A 26,651-nucleotide genomic window follows, 5' to 3' on the forward strand; every position below is an offset into this window, starting at 1 on the left:
CCAGGATCGATCTCCCTTAGAATGGACTGGTTGGAGCTCCTTGCGGTACAAGGGACTCTCAAGAGTCTTCTCCAGCACCACAGTTCAAAAGCATCAATTCTTCGGCGATCAGCTTTCTTCACAGTCCAACTCTCACATCCATACATGACCACTGGAAAAACCACAGCCTTGACTAGACGGACCTTTGTTGGCAAAGTAATGTCTCTGCTTTTTAATATATTTTCAAGGTTGGTCATAACTTTCCTTCCAAGGAGTAAGTGTCTTTTAATTTCATGGCTGCAATCAGCATCTGCAGTGATTTTGGAGCCCAAAAAAATAAAGTCTGACACAGCCTCCAACCCCATCAACATCTAATTTTCCAAACATTCAAAATACAAAAGACAAATGACTTAGGAAATATTCTGAGGTCCTTGAATGGGTAAAGAAATGCTAATGAATTTGGCCCCAAAGCATTAGCAGTGCTGTCCCATTTCCACCAACTCAGAGCCTTACGTCTACACACCACACCATAGAGCAGTAAAACCTAGGGCAGACACCGATCTCTATGAATACCTATTTTTTAAGGTACAAAATGAACAGATGACAGTTAAGGCTCCTTCTGGATCTCAAATTCTATCAGACCTCTTTTCCTTCACACCCCAAATATAAACTAAGGCACTGCAGTCTTTTCACACAAACTCACACATCAACAGACCCGTTTGGTCTGTGCACTGGGAGAAGAAGCTTACCCACACCCCTATTTCCAGAGTGGCCTACATATGAGCCAGCATCATATATGAGCAGTTCTCAAGTGAAGGAAAAAAGGATTGATTCAACTTGTTGAAATGAAATTAAAATATGTATGCTGTACAACGAAACATTTGCTGCATTGTGCCTTCATTCATATTCAAGACTAAAGAAGTTTATAACTTGGCTTTCACCTGCACTTTCATGTACTGGTTAGTCCACACATAACATCTGCAAGCTATCCTTACAGGTGCATATTTCTACTTGATCTTTTTATTTTTATTTTGTTAACCACTTTTTACAGCACAGAAAAAAGATGGGAACACTGGGGGAAAGTCACAGGCAAACTTATCCATAGGCAATGATACATGATTGATCAGAGGAGAGTTTTGTTCTTGTTTATTTAACATAATCCTTAGTTCGAACTGACTGGGCTGAAAGATGACTGTGTAAAAGGCAGAGCAGAGGTCTATGAGCAGCAGCAACATGATAAAAGCATTGTATAATGCACATTGAGAGCTTATCTCTTTCCATTGAAATTTTCCCTTTCAAAACACAGAAATAACATTGTGCTGCTAACAAATATAGCTGTCTTCTAAAGCAGTTATTTTCCCCTAAATAACCAGCATTTTACAGTACAGGTGATTTCTAAATAATATGGGGAGAGAGAAGAGTTTTCCAAGAAACCTTCAAATGAGCTCAAAAGTCCACAGTGAAAGACACATCTCAGGGGATGAGGACATGAGATAATATCCATCTGTCAGGTTAGCCGGAACAGCCTCCCTCAGTAAAGGAACTTGAACACGTTTCAGAGGAGGGAAAGCTGCCTGACAGGTGGAGAGAAGAAAAGGAAATGCCAGGCAAGAAGAAAGATGTGCGTAGGAGCTACCACTGTACTTTCTCAAGAAGCAGAGACACAGTGTGACGTGATGTGCGGCAGAGATTATCTTAGTCATTAAGACAAACTGAAGGGGAGAATATATGTCACTTCACACCCTGAGGCTTGGTTTGCTCCTATGTTTCAGGGGAAGGGCAGACCACGTGATTTGGACAGCTCACTTCCTCGGAGGCCCTGCGCTGGCACCGAACACCCTATAGCCCTTCAAGGTGCGTGGCTTAGGAGCCCATTTGATAGATGAAGAGAGAGAGGCTCAGCATCCTGATGGGACCTCTGGTTACAGGGCTTTTTAGACATTAAAAATAATATGCATGATAACTACTGTGGAGAAAGAGGGGGCATGATACTAAGACGGGCTTCCCAGGTGGCTCACTGGTAAAGAATCTGCCTACCAGTGCAGAAGCCATGAGTTCAATCCCCGAATCGGGAAGATCCCCTGGAGCAGGAAGGAAATGAAAACCTGCTCCAGTATTCTTGCCTGGGAAATCCCATGGGTAGAGGAGCCTGGCAGGCTATATAGCCCATAGGGTCGCAAAGAGTCAGACATGACTTAGCGACTAAACAACAACAACAATACTGAAACTGATTTTAAAAATCCGAGTTCCTGAACATAACCACCTAATAAAATAATGGCTATGTTCTTTTCTTAAGAGAGCAAAGGAATAAAGGAACTGTATCTATCTTCCCTGTCATGCCAGACAAAGGAAAGGAAAGGGCATAGAACATTCTTTACTTTGAAGAGTGTCCTCTAAGAAGCCCTTCAAGGGAAACCACAGGACAAAGAATGGTATGTCTTCCTGTGGCAGCAGTGGCCCTCGTTTAATTATGCATTCCTGCAGAGTCCACAACGAGGTCGGTGTCACCCTGAACATTCAACACGTTCCTCAGCAGTTAGAACAGGGGTGAGCAATAAATTGAAGGAGCCACCCATCCTCAAAAGCACTGAAGACAGCCCTCAATGCAGATTCTACAACGAGTTGTTATTTCTATACAAAAGCTCAACAGCCATTATGACAATTGACCTGTCATTACTTAACTGCAGAATTCCATATGTATAAATTCACATCTGGCAGCAAGAGAGTCCAATAAATAAAACTAGCCTTAAAACTTCATAACCAAATTTAGAAGTTAGTGAGGTCTACTTATTTGTAAGTGAGTCAGCTCTTCAAATTTAGCCCCGGCCCCATCCCATTTCTCTAGATAAATATGTGAAATTAAAGAACACATATTTAGATTAAACCGTCTCTACTGATGGGAGCCACTCTGGTAGTAAAACAATTTGGGAGTATCTATTACAATACCCCATGACCGGACAACTGCCTAGAGAAACATACGCCCACGTACGCAGCGCCAAGGACAAGGATACTCTTTGCAGCCTTATTTGTAATCAGAAACTACTGGAAACAACATAGAAGATCAGCAGCAGGAAAGTGGCAGAAAAACTATGGCATTTTCCCATGATTAGTCCACATAACATAAGCAGCGGTTTAAAACGATGAACTCGATTTATTTCAACCAGCACGGACAGATCTCTGAAACATGTTAATGGGAAGTCTTAAAACACAAAATACATTTATATTATAAATACCAAATCAACAAAGTGTTTGCCTCTGGGGAACCAGCAAGAGGAGACAGGGGGTAAATCTTATAAACTCATTTATTACTTTTATTAAAAAGTTAATTTTAAAAAACACCTTGCAAGGATGTTACTAGGTTATCAAACAGCAGGATTACAGAACAAGGCACAACATCTCTGTGTTGCAGATATCTCTGCAAACACTGCTAAATTAAAATCTAATCAGGGATAAAAGAAGAGAAACTACCAGCAGCAACCAAAACATCATAAATGAAGCTGGGGTTTTTATCTGATGAAGAACAGAAGACTCTGTCAACTTAATGGCCACATGAAGCTTCAGCTAGTATAACACATTATTACTGGCGGGAGCCTGTATACATATTCTTTCTACAGCCTAAAAACTTGACAGTAACTGAAAAAGGACCTAATATAGAAATGACAAAATAATGTTAACATCACTAAATGAAAACAGTCATGCTCCCTTTTAGCCACTAAGAATCCTTTCCCACCAGTGACGAACATTAATGTGAGAATGCAAACCTAACTTTTAATAAAAGTCAGCTTACACTAACAATAACAAAGAGAGCCCCCCTCTGGTAGGGACTCTCCAGAAAATCAGGGCCTTGCATGGGCACCATTTACTCCCTTTATTTGCGACCCTATCAGTGAACCATCTCATTTATACAACCACGCATTTCTATTCCTCAGGGAAAATAAAATGGCTCTAAATTTAGGGAACCACCTCACCAAAGTTATATCTATCTGTAACTGCTGCTCAAGTGAGGAAAGATGGAGGCAGGGAGAAAGGGGGGAGGGGAAGGAAAAAGAGAAAGGACCAATTTGTTGTAAAAGTACATGTAATCAAAGTAAGATTTACTTTAAATACAATCAAATGCATCTTTCTCATTTTTAGTTATTTTAATGCCATAAGATTTAACAGAAAAGAAAAAATAATCATAGAATAGTGTTAGTGTGTTAGCCGCTCAGTCGTGGCAGACTCTTTGCGACCCCATGGACTGCAGCCCACGAGGCTCCACTGTCCATGAGATTTTCCAGACAAGCATACTGGAGTGGGTTGCCATTTCCTTCTCCAAATCATAGAATAAAGAATACCAAAATGTCCTCCTATACTACTGTTTAAAACAGCATGCAAAAGATGACCCAACTTTGCTTTCAAAACATACAGTCACGAAGGACAAAAATGAAAGAAAATTCTTAAAATGCTAGCAATCCTAAAGAGCAAACGACCCAGTTTCTTCTACAACAAATTACACGAACAAAAAGGAGAGAAGGGAAGATGTTACAGATTAAGAAAGTCTCTAAAGTGACAGATGCAATGTGTTCATCAGGCTTGGATCCTGATTCCAACAAACTGTAAAATGACCATTTTCAGACAAAGGAGGAAGGTGAACATGGACTCCAGGACAAACTAGAAGTAAATAATATTAAATCATAATCATTCATTTCATTAAGGGAAATGATACTGTGACTCACTTCAAAGTCATTTTCTGTTAAAAAATACTTAGTGATATATTTATAGGTTGAATGGTATATTCGGTCTGTGCTTTAAAACACACATACACAAAAAAAGGTTTTAAACCATAAAAACAGGAAGAAGATAAATGGAACGAGAAAGGTAAGATGCCTGTACTTGTTGAAGCTAGATTGATGAGTATATAGGGGGCTGTTGTGCTGTCCTATTTCTGTGAATGTTTGAAAAATCTCACAAATAAAAAGTGAAAATGCTTGCTGGTATAGCTGTCTTTGGGTGGAAGCAGCTGGGTGAGCTGGTGGGAACTGGGTGATTTTTACTTTGACTACTGGGCCTTTTACGAACATCCAGATTTTACAGAGTGCATATGAATTATTTTGATTATGTGAAAAACAAATGTTACTCTTTTGGTAGATGTATTGATGGATGGTAGATGGATGGATGGATGGAAAGATGGCTAGGTCTCTCAGTGCCCAGTTCTAATGATGCCACCTCTATGGATTTAATTCTCCCTCCACTGACACCTAAATGCATTTTACATACACTTCCACTAAACGACTAATTACATTTGATTATTAATTATATCTTATCTCCCCCTCCAGAAAAACAAGAAGCATTTCTTTTTGTGTGTGTGTGTATTTTTTTCCTGGTCAACACTAAGCAAAAAGCTGTCTCTATATATTAGGCATTAAATAGGTATACACTTAATTAACTTTTCCACTAATAAATTCAGAGAGAAAACAAGTAGGAATAGCAGTAGAATAAATATCCTACTGCTTGTAACCATGAAAGCTTTAAGGTCAGAACACGCCCAGAGGTCCCTAAACCCATCAAATGTTACCTGGTCCATTTCTCAAACCATTTATTTCCCAATTGACTGCGGAGAAAAACATCAGTCAGTAGCAGAAAGCAGTCAGTCACTGAATTGAGTTAGATTTTTTTTTTAATGACTCCATGAAAAAAAAAAAATCAAAGTCTATTAGTTTTTGAGCAACCATTCATTATTTACCTACTGAAGACTCTTCCAGAGCACTGATCAGTCCATTTTCATTAAGTAAACCATTACGGGAAGAACACAGAGCTAGCCATGTGCAGAGACAAACAACAGTTTGAGAAACATCCCCTGCTCTGAAAAGGCTGATGTTATTTGGAAGGACTGTACACCCAAACCTCTCACAGACTCACTAGAAACTCTAGCATGTTCTGTGCAGATGTGAACTGCTTAAAATGTGAAATGCTTAAAAGCCATTTTCAAAAAGACATAATAAAGTCCTCCTCCTAGGAGAAGAAGTACCAAAACGCCCAAAGCACAGCATTACAGGATATCGCTATACCTAAGACTTCACCTGTGATATGACTTGAATTTGGCTCTTAAGGGATTTTGACAAAAGCCACTCAAAAACTGGTAAGACATTTACAATTTCCTTTTATATCTAAAAGATTCTTCAGTTCAGTCACTCAGTAGTGTCCAACTCTTTGCGACCCCATGGACTGCAGCACGCCAGGTTTCCCTGACAAACATTAATACAAAGCCCAGGTTTTAAATTAAGGCTCCACCACCTAAGAGTTTCCAAAGCCCTGTGAGAAACATCAGTGAATCATGAAGAAATGGCAGGTGCAAACTCTCCCCAAGCTTCACTTCCCATTCTATCCTGTGATCTGCTCCCAGAAGCCAGGTGTTCACGAATGCTTTCACCTGCCTGGGTTTTCAAGGCTGGAAGGGAAGGCATGAACAGAGCAGAGCTCTGCATACATCCCACCATGACCTCCACTCACACGCACACACAGTTCGTGTTCTTGCTTCTCTCTTCTCTGACTCCTTATGTAAGAAGCTCAATACTACTTCATTAGCAAATTTTAATTTATTGACAGTCAACAAAGTGGGTAACATGGTATCATTGTAAAGAATCGAATCCATACAAATACAGGGCCTCCAGAAAATGAGCAAGTACTAAGAAACAAGACACACCTCCAAAGATAACTTAATTCCTGCTCCCATGTGTTCTATTCATCCCTAGAATAAATTCAGAAGAGGCAATGCTCTATTAGATGTGGAAACTGTATTCTCAGGTTCTAAAGAAGATAAAGGTTAAGAATTCAGGGAAAACTTTTTCTGACTGAAAAGGAAAAGGTGATGCCAGGATTAGCAAATGTGAAGGGGTCACACAACAGTTCTACAGGTTGTTACAATGTTTTCTTTTTTAAGAACAAAGAAGCAGCCTTTAAATAACAAATTAGCATAATGAAAAAATGTTGAAGTGATCCCTGGGTATACAAAATTCAAATCAAATTAGTCATGGCCAAAGGTAAAAGGAAAACTCTGCACTCATTCCTATGCTACTCTAAATTTTTATTACCTTCGTATTACAATATAGTTAGCTTTTAGTTAATAGGCTTCCCTGGTGGCTCAGCTGGTAAAGAATCCGCCTGCAATGCGGGAGACCTGGGTTCGATCCCTGGGTTGGGAAGATTCCCTAGAGAAGGGAAAGGCTACCCACTCCAGTATTCTGGCCTGGAGAATTTCACAGGCTGTATAGTCCATGGCGTCACAAAGAGTCGGACATGACTGAGCGACTTTCACTTTTAGTTAATAAAATTTCGGCTAGTATTTCTCTGAAAAAAATCTAAAATGATTAAAATGACTTGTTTACAAAACAGAAGCAGACTCACAGACTTAAAAAACAAGCCTATGGTTACTAAAAGGGAGAGGTATGGGGGCGGATCAATTAGGAGTTTGGGATTGAGGGCGTGGAAACCCATTCCAGTATCCTTGCCTGGAGAATCCCAAGGAAAGATGAGCCTGGTGGGCTACAGTTCATGAGGTCGCAAAGACCTGGATGTGATTGAAGTGATAAGCATGCATGCACATACTCCAATATAAAGTAAAAATTCAGAAAAAGATAAAGATTTTAAAAATAAAATAAAATTTAAGCTGGTATACATTTGAAAATATTGATTCCCTTTTGTATCCTCAATCCCACTGTGAAACTCCAATTCAGGATGAGCCTCAGAATCTAAAAATCTATTCAGGTAAATATTTGAGCTCTTCTTTGCATTAATATATTCAAACTCCTGTTGTCAGTTAATCTACTGTCTGTCACTGGGCTATGTTTAAAGAGAAAACTGTACTGGATATGAGGAGCAGTTCTCTCATGTTTTAGGGTAGACATAATTTGTTGAAATAATGAGAAAAGAGGTTGCATCAATGGATGAGACAAGGAATCTACAGGATGGACAGCCAGGAAGGAAATGTTTTCCAAGCTTCCATTTTTTAACTCCTTTGTGAATCTGCTATCGACAGTCTATCATCCTGATAATTGATGTAAAGCATTTTGATTATTAGATTTCTTGCTACCACTCCACGGAACACCAAGGAAAGTCTAGGAGAATGCACTTTTTTTTTCTTTCCTTTTTAAACTTACTAAATGGTTGGGACTTCCCATAAAACAACAAGATGGATGTCTTTACTTTTGTGTATTATATCCACAAGCTATTAGTCTAAGTAAATGTGACCCGTGTTATTCTTTTTTATTTTGAAAAAAAAAAAAAAAAAGGAGTGGAGAGCTTTATAAAATTTTCTCAGGGGCTTCCCTGGTGGCTCAGTGGTAAAGAACCCGCCTGCCAATGCAGGAGACACAAGACTTATCTCTGATATGGGAGGATCCCACATGCCACAGAGCAACTGGGCCTGTGTACCACATCTACTGAGCCTGTAACCACTGAGCCCCACGTGCTGCAACTACCAAAGCCCAGGCACCCTAGAGCCTCTGCTCCACAAAAAGAAGCCACTGCAATGAGAAGTCCATGCACTGCAACTAGAGTAGCCCGTGTTCACTGCAAGAGAAAAGCCCATGCAACAATGAAGACCCAGCACAGTTAAAAATAAATAAATACAATTATTAAAAAAAAAAAAAACTTCCTTAGTGATTATCTCATGAAAAGCAGAAGCCTAGCATCCAATAACCACACCACAACAAAGGGAAAAAATGTAAGAAATATCTCACTCAGCTATGAGTAAATAACTGTCCATACAAGAATGGAAAAACCCAAAGAAAAATACAATTGAGAAAATTATTCAAATGTTTCAAATGCTTTTAGTGTAAAGCACATAATTTAGTCAGAGATCAATTTCGATTAACATTACTGTTTCTCATTGGGTATTTAGAAAAAACACAGCAATTTTTTTTTTTAATTTAAGAAAAGGAAAAAAGTATGCTTTCTCAGTTCTATTCCAGAACAACACGACTCAAAACATAAATAAAAAGTATAAAAATGATGCACTTAATAAGATATACATGGTGGTGGTTTAGTCGCCAAGTCGTGTCCAACTCTTGCGACCCCATAGACGGCAGCCTGCCAGGCTCCTCTGTCCATGGGATTCTCCAGGCAAGAATACTGGAGTGGGTTGCCATTTTCCTTCTCCAAGATACACACAGGACCACATATAAAATACAAGGTATTGTGAGTTTGGGTTTCATTGGGCATTTTTTTCTTTTTGGATTTTTATCTTGCAGGAAGGGAATGGTTTTGGATATTCCTTAAATAGAAGTTAAGAAAGAAGTATGGATTTCGAAAGCCACAGTCAGGCCACCAGCAGGTGTGGAGAACCTTTCCATCATGGCTCCTTCCCCTCTGCTGTCCGAGTAGCTCCAGCATGTATCAATGCATAAGCAAAGACTCTCCCACCTCACCTAACGGATGTTCTGTACCAGCATCATCAGATACTACCACCATTAAAAATTCAACTGAAATCAAAAGACAGGGTGTGGCTGCTCCACCATAAAAGCTACACAAGCTTGGCCTCATAGTAACCCTCAAACTTAACATATTCAAGTGTACCAACCAGGAATTGATCCTTATTTAAGAGTGTTTAAAATACTTTAAGACATACAGGGAGTATACTGAAGGTGCACATTTCAACAGTACACACGTACTGAGGAGGGGAAAAAAAGTAAATCTCGAAAAACAACTTCCAAGATTGAGGCGAGAACCAGAGGGCGCTCAACAATATGCACTGATTTTTTTCATCCTTTGCAAAGTACATGAGCCACAGCTCCCTACATGGAGCAACCCTGCAGGCTGTCTGCTTCACCATTCAGCAGTTTTTGATGGTTCCAAACAGCTACATTCTCAAAGTAGTTTTTCTGTTGTGTTACTGATTAAAAAAAAAAAAACTCGAGCTCTTCAAACAGTTAAAAATCACAGAGATCTAAAAATCTTTCTTGGATTCCCACCTCTTAAAGAATGATTCTGGGAATGGTCAAATCAATGCTAACAGGAAAGTGTCCTAATGTACTTGAAAAACATTTTCAGAGATAATCATTTTCCACTTTCTCTTACTGAAATTCAAGGAAGGTCAGAAATAGCAAGCCACTTTGAAATCAGGGCTCCAATTACCCAGCGGGCATCTGAAAAGAAGCCCTCAGCTCTGCACAAAGGTTTGCAGAGGTGAGATGCTCAGATAACCTTGACCGTCCTTCATAGAATGCAGTATTCCAGAAGAGCTGGCTCCTTAGGCAATTTACTATGACAAAGCAGTGATAAAAAAAATTCCAAACTCTTTGTTTCAGCATCTGGCTAAGAGGAAGGTTAAGTAACAAAACCAAAGCAACCTACCTAATGCCAAATCACTTGTTTTATCTGAATTTAGGAGCTTAGCATATTACAGCATTCCAGCCTATAGAAAAGTCTCTTTCTATCAAATTAAACTGTTATTTTGTTCAATGAGAATGTCCTTTGACAACTGAATAAAGCATTTGAGAAATATCCACTAAACGTTGGGATAAGCCCAGGACAGAACTGGGTCTCTACCCAGCAGTAACCAAATGCAATCACTCTGAATCAATGGCAAATGTCAATTCAACAGATCATCCAGCCATCTCTCAATTTTTCAGGAGCTTGGTGTTCCAAATTATACACTAATGCATCAGGGTTAACATGATTCTTATTTAGACACAGGTTAGGGTACAACCTCCCATCAAATTTTAAGAAACACAGATGTTCTGAAATGCTGATGGAATGAAAATAGTCATGTAACAAAAATATTACTAAGTTGCAGAAAAATAATTTACTGTATAATGACAAAAACGAATTCAGAAATCAATGACTAAAAACTGAACAAGAGTCTCCTATCGTCCCCGTTCCTGCCTCTCAGCTATAGAACAACAAAGGAGGAAAAACCAGTGGGGAAAGATACAGAATCCACATTTACCAAATCAAAATTTTGCGGTAAGTGGCAGGTTTTCTAACAATAAACTCTGAGTTCAATGATCCTTTGCAACTAATCTACCAACTCACCTGATTCCACTTCAAAGTCGTGGTAAATCTTCCTTCCAACTCCAACTTGAGGTATTCTCACAAAACCTAGAGTAAAATAATTACGAACTTCAGTACGATCAGATTATTCTCAAATTTTGAAAATAGTAATAAAGGGGGAAATCATAGCTACCAATCAAGTCACAACTGTGAAATCTTATACTTTCCCTCTAAAACTTTTCTCTATAATTTGTAATCTCTTTACGTGCAGTCAACATACATCTAAATTTAAGCCAACCAATAGCCTCTTCTATTCGCACAACATTCTTTTAACTTTTTATATTGTACAATATAAAATTTACATTTATATACCATAAAATTGGGGTATAATCAATTAACAAAGTTGTGATAGTTTCAGGTGAACAGTGAAGGGACTCAGCCATACGTATACATGTACCCATTCTCCCTCAAACTCCCCTCCCATCCACGCTGCCACATTAACATTGAGCAGAGTTCCATGTGCTACACAATAGGTCCTTGTTGGTTATCCATTTTAAATACAGCAGTTTGTACATGACCACCCCAAACTCCCTAACCATCCCATCCCCCATCCCCCACCCCAGCCACCCATAAATTCATTTTCTAAGTCTGAGAGTCTCTTTCTGTTTTCTTTCTGTATTGTTAAGTAAATTCCTTTGTGTCATTTTACAGAACAAATTCTTAAACCTGGCTGTTCAACCTCTATGCAGACTGCCAATCTAGGACCTCACCCCACATAATCTGATCAGAGTCTGGGGAGAAACCCAGGAAACTGTATGAGTAAGAAGTGCCCCCCACAAGGTGATTCTGATGTAGCTGGTGACAGACTTGCCTGTGGGAACCACTGTTCCAAACCAGTGGCTCTCTACAGGGGGCAGTTCTATACCCTGAGGGACATCCTGCAGTGTCTGAAAATATTTTTGGTTGTCACAACAGAGGAAGGGGATATACACTACTGGATTTAATCGGTAGAAGCCAGGGATGCTGCTAAACAATCTATAAGGTTCAGGACAGTACACTCAATCAATCCAAAAATGCCCACAGTGATGCGATGGCAAAATCTGTTCCAAAGCAACCAAATACTCTGATGATTTAGAAATTCCACAATCCTCTCACTGGTCATTTCACGTAAGTTATATATAAACTCAACTAGAACCCTTAGACGTTTCCTGTGGCTGCAGGCATCAGACATACATTGCTGTTGTTCAGCTGCTCAGTCGTGTCTGACTCTCTGTGACCCCATGGACTGTGACACATGCCTGCATGCTTTCCCAGCATCAGGATCTTTTCTAATGATTAAGCTCTTCCCATCAGGTGGCCAAAATATTGGAGTTTCAATTTCATCATCAGTCCTTCCAATGAATATTCAGGGTTGATTTCCTTCAGGATAGACTGGTTGGATCACTTTACAGTCCAAGGGATTCTCAACAGTCTTCTCCAACACCACAGTTCAAAAGCATCAAACCTTCAGTGCTTAGCCTTCTTTATGGTCCAAATCTCACATCCACACATGACTACTGGAAAAACCATAGCTTTGCCTAGATGGACCTTTGTCGGCAAAGTAATGTCTTTGCTTTTTAATATTCTGTCTAGGTTGGTCATAGCTTTTCTTCCAAGAAGTAAGCATCTTTTAATTTCATGGCTGCAGTCACCATCTGCAGTGATTTTGGAGCCTAAGAAAATAAAGTCTGTCACTGTTTCCATTGTTTCCCCATTTATTTGCCATGAAGTGATGGGACCAGATGTCATGATCTTCATTTTTTGAATGTTGAGCTTTAAAACAGATTTTTCACTCTCCTCTTTCACTTTCATCAAGAGGCCCTTTAGTGCCTCTTTTCTTTCTGCCATAAGGGTAGTGTCATCTGCATATCTGAGGTTACTGACATTTCTCCCTACAATCTTTTTTCTAGCTTTTGACTCATCCAGCCCAGCATTTCGCATAATGTACTCTGCAATAGAAGCTAAATAAGCAGAGTGACAATATATAGCCTTGACATTCTCCTTTCCCAATTTGGAACCAGTCTGTTGTTCCATGTCTGGTTCTAACTGTTGGTTCTTGACCTTCATACAGGTTTGTCAGGAGGCAGGTACAGGGGTCTGGTATTCTCATCTCTTGAAGAATTTTCCACAGTTTGTTGTGATCCACACAGTCAAAGGTTTTAGGGTAGTCAATGAAGCAGAAGTTGATATTTTTCTGGAATTCTCTTTTTCTATGATCCAATGGATGTTGGGAATTTGATCTCTGGTTCTTCTGCTCTAAACCCAGTTTGAACATCTGGGAGTTCTCGGTTCATGTACTGTTGAGGCTTAGCTTGAAGAATTTTGAGCATTACTTTCCAAGTGTATCAAATGAGTACAGTTGTGTGGTAGTTTGAACATTCTTGGGCATTGCCTTTCTTTGGAATTGGAATGAAAACTGACCTTTTCCAGTCCTGTGGCCACTGCTGAGTTTTCCAAATTTGCTGGCACATTGAATGCAGCACTTTAACATGCCCAACATTAAAATCCACAGTGAAAAAAGTGCAAAGTGTTAATCACTCAGTTGTGTCTGACTCTTTGCAACCCCATGGATTGTAGCCCACCAGGCTCCACTGTCCATGGGATTCTCCAGGCAGGAATACTAGGGTGGGTAGCCATTCCCTTCTCCAGGTGATCTTCCCAACCCAGAGATCAAACCCACATCTCTTGCATTACAGGCAGATTCTTTACAATCTGAGCCACCAGGGAAACCCCAGTACATGTGCCTATTTCTAAAAATATTAAAATAAGCCAGACTATACATGTACAAAAGAGCTTCCAAGAAATCAGTTTTTTAATGTTTGGGGAAGTGAATACTATTTCAAACTGGGTTAATTTCCAAACCCTGTTCCTAAACATATAAAGTGGAAGACTAGAAGAGTAAGAAGAATCAAAACTTAATTTCACTCACAGATATTTTCAATTCCTGTTGAAGACAAGGGGGTAAGTTTATCTTCCCAACTTGTCACCTTGGACTCCCATCACTCATTCATCCAAATATAAAGGGACTTCAAAACTTATGTTAACTGCATTCAAAACAACACTCGCTGAGGGCTTACCCTGTCCCTGCACTATGATCTTACATAATACAGCAAAACAGAGTTCCAGAAGACCCTGCAACACGTCCTTCCTACCCTACCATAACCAGTGGTATAAACATCAGACAAAGACTGTGGGAAAAAGAACCTATAAAGAATATTCTGAGCACCAGATACCCCAGATAATAAAACCTGCAGTTTTTACGTGCCTGCCCTACAAATTGCACCTACACAATGGGAAAGGAAGCCTGAAATATTTGAAATATGTACTCTGTTTTTTTATCTTAATTAATAAGCTAAAACCAGCTAATTACATAAACAAAACATACCTGACATTTATAACCTACTTAGCTACATGAACAAACATGCCAACCTCAAACTCAAGTGAAAGGACGTGATTTCCAAACACACTTAGATTCCACCAGAATTACTGCATTCCAACTGGACAACATTTCCATATATTCTAATTACAGTCTCATTTCTTCCCCTGAATCCCCAGTGCTATCAAGGAACTAGTCAATCAAACTCACCCAAATCACCCCAGGCAGCGAGCACCTGGATAACTGGTGGGTGGACTGGTATTCCTATCTCAAAGCACCACGGGGTTCAGGGGTCCAGGTAGAATGTGTGCCAGGGGCAGGGTTCCAATCTGGAGCTCCCCACCCAGCCCTGAGCATCCAAGAACAAGCCAAATGATTAGGAAGCTTTGCTGAATGACATGCTTTCCCCAAGGTAGGGCGAACACATAGTCTAGACTCAAGATGCCTATTAACTCAATGGAGAGCCCACCCTACCTCCACTACAAACAGAAGACCACTGGGGAAGAAAGAGAGCTTCAGACAAAAGCAGAACAGCAGTGATAAACGTCTTAATACCCATCCATGGCGCCAGCTTTATAAGCAAAGTAATTTGGGGGTCTTCCTTCCTTTCTCCAGGGAAGGAAGAAAGGAAAATCCAAAACTGAACAGGAAGGTTCAGAAATATTAGAGCACAATCTTAAATTTAAGCCCTCCTTTCATTTTTCTAGATTTAAATCGGGCTTCAAACAAAAATTCATAATTAAATTTCAAAACATAAACATTTCCTTTTTTCTCTCTCTCTCTCAGCAGTAAAATATACTCTGTTCCAAAAAAGAAAGGTTGCTCAATTTCCTGTCAAAAGCAATCCAGAGAAGGCCACCTACACTGTAAAAGCAGCAAGAAAAAAAAAAACGCTGAAGAAAAGCCTGTGTGTGTGGGAGTGTTCTAAGTGCAATGTAACTACCACTCTAGGTTTTAAAAGCTTTTTTCCTCGATCATTCTCAGAAATATGAAAATTAGTGTAACTGCTGAAGAGAAGCTTGTCCTCCAACCTATCTAAGGAAAACAAGCCCTATGACAGATTTAGTTCCACCAAAGAAAGCAGGGGGTGGGGTGGGGGGGTGTGCACAATTCAAGGGCTTAAACTGTGATTCTTCGTACTAAGGAGGAAGGGCAGATTCTATCAAATAGATAACTTACATGGAATATGAGCTGAAAGGCTGCTGTAACAATAAACCCTCTCCCCCACAGCATCCTACTTCTATCTAGAACCACACAAATTTTTAGACTAGGGCCTTTATACTAAACCTCTGGGGGCTAACCATTAACACACAGTCATTAGACGGCTAGATTATGGATCAGTACAGCATTGAATTTGTCAGTTTCCCCTAAACCTTCTTATATTTTCTGAATACTTAAATTCTAAGACAGCAATCAACCAGCCCAATACATTTTACTAAAAGTCTGAACACGAACACGCTCAGCACTAAGGCAGAGGCAGTATAGCAAAACAGCAGCAGCAAAAAGCTTAAACAGCTCACCAGAGAACTGAGGAGAAAAGAACAGTACACAGAAAATCAGCTGAAATTAAATACAGCATTATCATTGAACTGCAAAACAGCAAAGTGCAAAGTTTCTGCAAATCATACTTTCCTGCAAAGGAGTGTTTTGCTTTTTGCACCAAAGCAAAACACAGGTGAAGACAAATAAATAATGAACTGGGAAAAGAACACAGTAAGGAGATGATGGTGAATATTTTAAAACCGGAATACCAAAAGACAAATCGAGATATAACAGGAAGCCGCACAGGAAGGGCAGTTGCCAGACAAGACAGTATGAGAAAGGAAATCTCTTCAACCTTACATATGACTGGCTTGATAAGCTCACAGTTTTGAAAAAGTCAGCTCACAGGAGAGGTCTTCTTTGTTCTCTTTAATAATCTCAGGTCAACCTACCAAAAAAAATTTTTTTAAGGCTGCAAGACTAGAATAACTTAATTTCCCTAAACCACTTGAGAAAGAAAGTGAAGTTACTCAGTCATGTCCAACTCCTGGCGACCCTGTGGACTGCAGCCCACCAGGCTCCTCCATTCATGGGATTTTCCAGACAAGAGTTACGGAGTTGGCTGCCATTTCCTTCTCCAGGGGATCTTCCCGAGCCAAGGATCGAACCCGGGTCTCTGCATTGTGGGCAGACACTTTACTGGCTGAGCCACCAGGGAAGCCCGCTTGAGAGTAAGCAGCAAACATCATGGTCTATTACCCTACAGAGTTTGGTGAGTCATTTCTATAAACAAGGACATTCTCCTCCAAACCTGCAATAATTACGACCATCAAGACCCAGAAATTAACAGTACAGTCACCAAATCCACAGTACGGTCACCTAATCCACAGACCAGCCTTGACTTTCTCCAGTCACCCCGTAGTGTCCATTTTAGTAAAAGGATCCAATCCAGGATGTCACATTGCACTGACTTTTCGAAGCTCGATACTCTATTTCAATCGAGAATTCCTCGCACTATCCTTGACTTTCATGACCTCATCAACAATTTTGTGGATGTCAGGCCAGTTTTGTAGCATGTCCCTTCCTTTGGGTTTGTCTGATAACTTCCTGATGACTAGTTTCAAGTTATGACTTTTCAGCAGGAATACCACAGAAGAGTTCCGTCTTCTTCTTGTACCCTACCAGGTGGTATGCTATTTCCTTTTTTTCTCACCCTGACTGGCAGTGCAAACTTAAATTACTTGATTAGGGTGCTCTCTGCCAGATTTCCCCACTGTAAAATGACTCTTTTCCTCTTTGTAATTAATAAGTATTTTGTGAAGTGATATTTTCAGACTATATATCTTAATTCTCAACAAACTTTTACACAATACTTGATTGCTGTCCATTGAAAATTCTTGGCCAAATTAATTATTTGATGATAGCTACCAAAAAGTGTTTTCTTAAGTCCAATAATTTCAACCATTTTAGTTGGGAAAAATGGTACTTAGAAACTAAGATCAGGGTGTGCATACTGCAATTGTATTATCACCATTCCAAGGTCATCTAAGTGAATGAAAACACACACTTAAATGCACACACATTTACTTCTTCATTTCTTTCTATATCCATGTCTACTGAAAACCATGAGTTCATACAGACACCCTGAATTCCAATCCAATACTGCAAGATTTGTCCTGGTTTTCCCCTTTCCTTTCCTATAAAATGGTATATCTGGTTCCTATCAATTTCTATTTCCTTACTGGATTCATCCCCCAGGGATGTCACATACTGTCCCTACCTCTGACCCAGTATCAGAAGCCTTGCTCTAAAGGGCCAGTAAGGGGGAAGCCTAGGATAGACAAAAAAGAAAAAAAAAAAAAAAAAACCACAGATAAAAATCACCCTACACCAGCCAGACACCACACACAAAAAAACTGTAACCCCAACCCCATGCCCATCAGCAAAGGCAGGTGGAGATCCAAGAGTTCTACACTCACTGGCAGTGATAAAGTACTCTTCAGAGACAACATCTGATAGGATGCCATTCTCACAGAGCCCAAACAGGCAAAGCTAAAAACACACAGTAGTCCCTTTTTATTCCCGAGGGACACATTCCACATCCCCGAGTGGCTGCCTAAAACCATGGATAGTGTTGACCGCTATACAGATTCATCTCAGAGATACTGCAGATTCAGCTCCACACCACTGCAATAAATTGAGTATCTCAGTAAAGGAGTCACACACATTTTGGTTTCCTAGTGCATTTAACAGTTATATCTATACTATACTGCTGTCTATTAAGTGTGCAATAGCATTATGTCTAAAAAAACCATGTATTACCATAGCTTAATTTTAAAACATTGCTAAAAAATGCTATCATCTCAGTCTTCAGGGAATCATAATCCTTTTGCTGGTGGAAGCCTTGAAATATTTTGAGAATTGTCAAAATATGACACAGAGACTCAAAGTAAGCAAATGCCTGACATGGGGTTGCCACAAATCTTCAATTCGTATTTCTTTCCTTATTACATCAAGAACTTCACCTTTTTACTTAAAGAAAGCCCTTCATCTCTGGCACATCCAAACTGCCAGCATCACTATTCCTGTACTTTGGAGACCATTATCAAGTAAAAATAAGGGAACCTTTAACAGGAGCACTGCAATTTCACAAGAGTCAATCTCATAACTGCAACGACTACACAGTGACTTTAACAGGGAGGGATATGCTGGACAAGGGGATGGTTCAGATCCAGGGTGGGATGGCTCAGGATGGAGCCAGATCTCATCACGATACTCAAAAAAACAGTGTACAATTTAAAACTGATTAACTTTTCCACTTAATGGAATTTTCCCTTTAATATTTATTTCTGTAATTTTCCATTTAATATTTTCAGAGCACAGACAATCAGAGGTAACTAGAACCATAAGAAGAGAAACTTCAGATAAGGGGGGACTACTATATTGTGATGGACAGGGAGGCCTGGCGTGCTGTGATTCATGGGGTCGCGGAGAGTCGGACACGACTGAGCGACTGAACTGAACTGAACTATATTGTGTACAGATATACTTGTTTTTAAAAGCAAGGGAGTGTTACACATAAACTTCTGGATAGCGGTCCCCTCCAGAGGAGCAGGAGGGTGGGATCCTAGGGGACCCACACAGCAGCTTCGAGTACTGACCCAGCTCCAGTGCTTAGTGTGAACTTGCAACGTTGAGCACACGTTTCTTGACAGACACCATGGTGCTTCACCAAACCACAAAGCACAGTGGTTTAGCACAGCCTCAATTTTACATTTGAGTTTTGAGGCGTAAAAAGGGTAAGCGTGTTGTCTGTGGTCACACAACTAACAAACAAGGGCTCAAATGCAAAGCCAGGTCTGACTCGAATGCTTTCACCTGAGCCCTCTGCTATTCCTCAAACAGACGAAAGAACACGGGCAAGAGAAATGGAATTAATGACTCTGAGGGTAAGACTCCTTCCTTCTGTGTCTCTGAACCATTTCCAGAATGGTTTCCAGGGTATAGGAGAAACAGAGGCCCAAAACCAGAGGTGTTAAAAATCTTCCTAAAGGCAAGGACAGACAGCAGAGGCACAAATCTGGCCCATACTTGAGACTTCAACTGCCAGGGTAGTGCAATCCTTTAGGGAAGAGTTTCCATCACATTCCGCAGGCTTACAAATGCTGGTTCAATTCAGTCACCTAATAAAACCTGCCCTCAGAGGGCCCCGGTAAAATCTTACTACTAACTGACCTTTGGTTTTGTTCTGAAATCAAAGGACAAGAGAGAGAAGACGAGCAATCTACTCATGAAATTCCAACCACAACCTAAAGACGGTGCAACTGTACATGACTTAGTGCATGGCATGAAACGTCAAATTAGTGATAAAACGTCAAGTCTTTTTAAAGAATTTATATCACGGGATAGGAAAGAAGAATACTACTACCCCAAAAGGAAGGACTGAGACATCCTGGGAAGCTTAAATACCACTCCACTACCTGGGGTCTGCATGGCGAGGGGTGGGGGAGGTGGGGGAGCGAGAGTTAGAACTAGTAAAAACCTCAAAAGGTCAGTTCAGTTCAGTTCAGTCGCTCAGTCGTGTCCGACTCTCCGCCAGGCCTCCCTGTCCATCACCAACTCCCGGAGTTCACTCAAACTCATGTCCACAGAGTCGGTGATGCCATCCAGCCATCTCATTCTTGGTCGTCCCCTTCTCCTCCTGCCCCCAACCTTTCCCAGCATCAGAGACTCTTCCAGTGAGGGTCTCCATAAAACGAAAACAAAGAAAAGATACTGTATTTATCTTCTCAAAAAGTCAGAAATAACTACATTGTAACTGCATTTCCAGAGTCTACTGAGGTCTTTAATAACAAGTCACACTGCCTGGAGAAGTCTTATGATTATCACTAATAGTTTTATGATCTTAGTTCACGTTTTCTAAGTTTATCTTTAAACTGCAGAAGTTTTTCCACTGTAGAGTATAAACTGTTGTTTAGTCACTCAGTCATGTCCAACTCTTTGCAACCCCATGGACTATACATACAGTCCATGGAATTCTCCAGGCCAGAAAACTGGAGTGGGTAGCTGTTCCCGTCTCCAGGGGATCTTCCCAACCCACGGACTGAACCCAGGTCTCCCACAATGCAGGTGGATTCCTCACCAGCTAAGCCAGCAGGGAAGCCCAGGAGGACATGTGGTGGATGGTACAAAGATAATTCAAAACTCAGTCAAGTTCTATGTTGCAGCTTAAAACCGTGCACCACACAAAAAGGTTAAGAAACGTAAAATCATCTTGTAAATACAAGAAGCATGTGAAAAACACACACACAAAGATAAATCCCACTAGATGAAAAGGAAAGGCATTTAAAAGAACTCTTTAGGGCCAAGGCTTTTTTTAAGTTTCTTTATGAAAAGCAATCAGATGCTGTTGAAATCCACATCTGACAGACAGACAAGAAGTTATCCCAAGGAATTTTTCAGTGAGAATGACAAACTGAATAAATTAATCCACAGGCACTTGTTTCTTCCATCCTATTGTATTAAGTTTATGTGATCACAAGGCGAGCAGTCGTCATTCTTGAGAATTAAAAGAGAAAAGCCCAAAATACATAAGAAAAAACTGTGTTACTTTAACATCAAAAAGAGAAAACCTTGAAACCCATTAAAGAGTTGCATTGTAAACTCGCAGACAATGAATTTTGGGTAAAAATCAATATGCCTATTTGAAAAATAAATTCTCCCAAGCTAACCTAATTTCTTGTTACTGAGACAACCCACTTATTGAGGGACTATAGGACTTGAACTTTTTAACGTTAACAAACTTGACAATTGGTGAAGACACAAGAAAAATGTTCTTCCCAGAAAAATATACCAGTAGTTCTTTGATCCTAAGTTGTACAAACAAGTTCTTATTCTTCCTTTCCTTGTAACTCTAAGCATAAAACTTCTATACAGAGTCAAGCAAATAAAGTGACTGGAAAAAAAGGCTAAAGCGGTGATGACAAAAGAAATAAGTCCTTTTACAGGCTTATTATCATCATGAAGCTTCTCCATCTCAGTTCAAGTTACCTCTATCCATTTCCTCAAAGCGAAAACCTGGGATTTATTCTCCACCCCTTTCTTTCACATCCCATATCCATTCTGTCGAGACCTAAAAATTCCACCTCCTAAAGACCACCGAGAATTCCTCGGTCCTCCCCACCTCCACGTCACCACACTGGTCTCAGCCACTGTTCTCTCCAGACAGCTGCCCCAGATCCCTCATTCACCTTTCTACCCGAGATAACCTTCCACAGTGGTCACACTGACTTTTTAAAAACTTGAACTATATTCGATTCCTCCGCTGAAAATCCCCCAGGACTTGTCATGTTCTGAGATGCTAAGAAATGTGAAGGGTGTAAGATTTTGCCCTAATTTCAAGTTAACTAGTTAAGCCTGCCACAGTTGTACAGACGCTGGCAGAAGACAGGAGACTCCTGGGTCAGAGACAGGATTTCATTACCCACAGCAACAGAAATAGCCAGAGTTTCAGCATTTTAGGGATCAGCTTCCCACAAGGTAACTAACACAAAGAAGGCCAGATGACACCTGCACAGCATTGGGTTGTTTATCAGGAGAGGAACCCTGAGTTTAATGAACCTGAGTCTTTAACAATGGGCAGTAAGCCCATCTGACCTTTTCCCTAGAAGGAGACGGTGTCTTTACTACACTAGACAACAGGGTGCTTGATTATTGCTCTGGAGAGAGACACACTATCTTCCAAGGCTGATAACCATACAAATTATCCTTGAAAAGGCCATCCAGAACAAGGGTAGACAGTGCAGAAACACAAGACACATGGAAAGCTGTCTCCGGACACTACAACGAAACTCAAATTTCTCACCGTGGTCCACCAGGCCCTACGTAATTGATCCCTTTCTCTTTGATTTCAACTGGCCATCTTTGGCATCCTCGTAAGTAAGCCAAGCTTGGACTATCCTGGCAGTGCAATGGATAAGAATTTCCCTGCCACTGCAGGGGACATGGGTTCTACCCATTTTCCCTGCCACTGCAGGGGACATGGGTTCTACCCCGGTCTGGGAAGATTTCATATGCCGTGGAAAAGCTAAGCCCGGGCACCACAGCTACTGGGCCCCTGCTCTAGGGCCTACAAGCCACAGTTACTGAAGTCCACGCACCCAGAGAATGGCGTCTGCAACAAAGAAGCCACTGCAATGAGAAGCCTGCGGACCTCAGTGAAGAGTAGCCCCCGCCTGCCACAAAGGGAAAGCCTGTGTGCAACAAAGACCCAGTTCAACCAAAAATAAAATGAATTATTAATAAATTAAAAAAAAAAACAAGCTCTCTGCTTGTCTTTGCCTGTGTTGGTCTTTTTATCTGAAATGCTCTTTCCCTGGCTTGGATGTCACATCCCAGAAAGACCTTCCTTCATCAATCTACCCATATACAATGCAACACTCACTTATTTCCTTTTGATCACTCTGCTCACTCATTCATTCAATAAACATTTATTGAGCACCTACTATGTGTTAATCATTACTATTACAGGAACAATAATTACCTCATCAACTTATTTACTGACAGTCTTCCTTGAGAGTAGAAAGATTCAGCCACAAAGGCCTAGAACTTAAAACTGTTCCCTCAATAAAACTCGGCTGAATAAATGAATAACTATTGCAATACGAAGTACTGAAATATCTTCAGATAAACATGGGAAAATAACAGAGCGCTGAATAAAAGGCATGGAATTAGGAGTGAAAGTCCTAAAGTCAAACCCTGGAGTCATCTTTTAGTGGCATGGACGTGATTCTACTAAGTCCCTATAAAACAAAGAAAATCCCTCTCCCACCTAACCCATAAGATTACACAAGGATCAAATGATGGAATCTATTTGGAAGCCCTTGCAACACTAAATATAATTTTAAACAAGTAACAAGTTGACACTTAATAGTCATTAGATATTCATTTAACAAGAATAGATAAGGCCCCTACTATGAGGCTGATCCTACTATGGAAATTTATAATAAAAGTGTATAACCTAAAATAAGATTAAATAATGTTTTGTTGCTTAATAAACTTGAAAGGGAGTCATTTTCCCCCCTTTAAATGACCTATGAACACACCTTAAAAACTTTCAGATAAAAGGTGAGTCACCTTTCCGTTCCGTTCCATCGCTCAGTCGTGTCCAACTCTTTGCGACCCCATGGACTGTAGCCTACCAGGTTTCTCCGTCCATGGGATTCTCCAGGCAAGAATACTGGAGTGGGTTACCGTTTCCTTCGCCAGGGGATCTTCCCGACCCAGGGACTGAACCCAGGTCTCCCGCATTGGAGGCAGACGCTTTAACCTCTGAGCCACCAGGGAAGCCTTTACCTGTCCCTAATCCCAGAATACCGTGATTGTTTATATATATATATATATATACACACACACTTTTTCAGATTCTTTTCCCTTATAGGTCATTATAAAATACTAAGCAAAATTCCATGTACTATAAAGTAGTAGGTCCTTCTTGGGGGACTGAGGAGCCTGGTAGGCTGCAGTCCGTGAGGTCGCTAAGAGTCGGACACGACTGAGCGACTTCACTTTCACTTTTCACTTTCACACATTGGAGAAGGAAATGGCAACCCACTCCAGTGTTCTTGCCTGGAGAATCCCAGGGACAGGGGAGCCTGGTGGGCTGCCGTCTATGGGGTCACACAGAGTCGGACACGACTGAAGTGACTTAGCAGCAGCAGCAGCATTAGTCACTTAGCTGTGTCCAACTTTTTGCGATCCCATTGGACTGTAGCCCATCAGGCTCCTCTGTCCATGGGACTCTCTAGGCAAAAATACTAGAGTGGGTTGCCATTTCCTCCTCCAGGTATTTTAAATATAGTAGGGTGTATATGTTGGGCTTCTCTGGTGGCTAAGCGATAAAGAATCCACCTGCAATGCAGGAGTCACAGGATACACAGGTTCCATCCCTGGGTCAGGAAGATCCCCCAGAGGAGGGGGTCTGGCAACCCACTCCAGTATTCTTACCTGGAAAATCCCATGGACAGAGGAGCCTGGCGGGTTACAGTCCATAGGGTCACAAAGAGTTGGACGTGACTGAAGCGACTGAGCACGTACAGGGTGTATATGTTAATCTCAAACCTCCTACTTTTACCTCCCCTCTTTCCCCTTTGGGAAAAAAATAAGCTTTTCTTCTATGTCTGTGGGTCTATTTCTATTTTGTATGTCTGTTCATTTTTTTTTAAGATTCTACGTATAAATATCATATGATATTTGTCTTTTTCTGCCTGACTTCACTCAGCATGACAATCTCTAGGTTCATCCATGTTGCTGCAAATAGAATGACTTCATTCTTTTATGGCTGAGTAATACTCCATTGTACATATGTACCACATCTTCTTTAGCCGTTCATCTGTCAATGGACACTTAGGCTGCTTCCATGTCTTGGCTATCGTAAACAGTGCTGCAGTGAGCTTAAGTGATATTTAAGTAAGCCATTCAAATGTCAACTTAGAAAAATTTTAGACTATAGGCAAACACACCACACAGCTGGGGAGGGTTCACCAGTAAACTCATCTTCTATGGCCTCAAAATAAAATTACTCAAAATTAAAAGGATATTACTTCCATGATATAAAATGAAATATAAACTGATAAAGGTGAGGATTCATGCAACTTTCTTCAGAAGGGAGGTGAAGTGGGGTAAGAGAACCATATGACTAAGATTACTTTTGGATAATATTTTTCAAATTTTACATATACACAACAGCAGGTACATCACGCTGGTAAAGAGGTGCTTCTAAAAATTAAAATCAAGAAGAAAATATGAAAATGATGGAGAGAAGTACAAGGGAAGGCTCTCTGGAACTAAGAAAGACATTCAGGATAAGAGGGATACAGACAAATGATCCACAATGTACAAATGAGAACATCAAAATAGAGATACATACATCTACACACACACAAACAGTTATATTCAGTCACCTTTCATCACCCATGTGAAGGACTCTCAAAAATGCCTCCTTACATGTTATGTATTTTAAAGATGGCTACTTATTCCAGATCTGGGGAAAAGGAGGCAGCAGTAGTTACCAAACTATTCACACAGGCCTCATTAACCACACTTTCACGATAGTAAGTACAAATACAGACTTTCTTTTCAAAAAGTTTAAAACCTAAATCATTGGCGGGGGGGGGGGGGGGGCGGGCGGATGTAAAAACAGCAGTAACATAAACCAAAGTGCCAGTAGGTACAAACTCAAGGATGGCAAAAGAACATGTAGGTCAAAGGCCAACTCAATGGCAATAACAACAAATAAGTTTCTAATGGGCAAAGAAGAGGCAGAATAAAAGAAATCGGGGGGAGAATAAGGACAGGAAAGGCTGCTGTGCACGTGGTATTTCAGTAAACAAAAACGTGGCAACACATTTTAAATATCAAACATACAGAGAAACACTTAAACTCTATAGGCTGCTGGAAATTTTCCCCAAGAGCCACAGGAGATGAATTGGCTTTACTGTCCATTCAGTGGCTGTCTTCTAGCTCTGGCCTCATCCTTTACAAAACCAGGGAGCCAGATGCCTACTTCAACATCATTTCTGGCATCCATGAACTTGTGTGGGATCAATTATCAAATGATTACAGAGATGACCATTGAATCTCATCGTCCTATAACTGTGCTAGTTATCAGCACACAGCATGTCATTCAAAGTTACTGTTATGTTGTGGACATTTGCTTTTAAATACAGAAAAGTAAGCATTCAAATTAAACTTGGAGGACCTGTTATTCTATCAGGCAGTTGAAATAGAAGTGACTATTGTTTTTAACTTATGATGGTATTAATGCCTTATGAAGCTTTGCGATCTGTTCGTTGTAGAGAGAAAGGCAGGTCAGCTGAGTGAGAGTATGTATGTGTGTCCCCAGTTTGACCGAAACATAACTGACATTTAATACTGTACTAGTTTGGGGCCTCCCTGGTGGCTCAGATGGTAAAGAATCCTCTTGCAGTGCAGGAGACTCGAGTTCAATACCTGGGTCGATAAGATCCCCTGGAAAAGGGAATGGCTACCCATGCCAGTATTCTCGCCTGGAGAATTCCATGGACAGAAGAGCCTGGCAGGCTACAATCCATGGGGTTGCAAAGAGTTGGACACAACTGAGTGACCAACACCTTCATTTTTTCACTTTTTCATTGTATTAGTTTAGGATGTACAATGTAATAATTTGATATATGTATACACTGTGAAACAATTACCATAGTTAAGTTTGGTTACCATCCATCACTTCACAAGGTTACAAATAAATGGACATTTATCACAGCAAAAGAGA

General features: G+C 40.5%; 1 protein-coding gene across 8 annotated transcripts in view; it reads right to left on the reverse strand.

Moving 5' to 3' along the window:
- The window catches only part of SIPA1L1 (signal induced proliferation associated 1 like 1), a 388,842-nt gene that overhangs the window by 290,113 nt on the left and 72,078 nt on the right, over positions 1 to 26,651 (reverse strand). For all 8 annotated transcript variants that reach the window (XM_088839495.1, XM_088839488.1, XM_088839490.1 and 5 more), the window contains one exon: positions 10,990 to 11,055. The gene's annotated coding sequence lies outside the window, so the exon portion shown is untranslated. The remainder of the gene's footprint in view (positions 1 to 10,989; positions 11,056 to 26,651) is intronic.

This window comes from Moschus berezovskii, chromosome 9 (assembly GCF_049115385.1).
Source record: "Moschus berezovskii isolate FMDL1 chromosome 9, NW_MosBer_1.0, whole genome shotgun sequence".
In the NCBI taxonomy this organism is placed as follows: Eukaryota; Metazoa; Chordata; class Mammalia; order Artiodactyla; family Moschidae; genus Moschus; species Moschus berezovskii.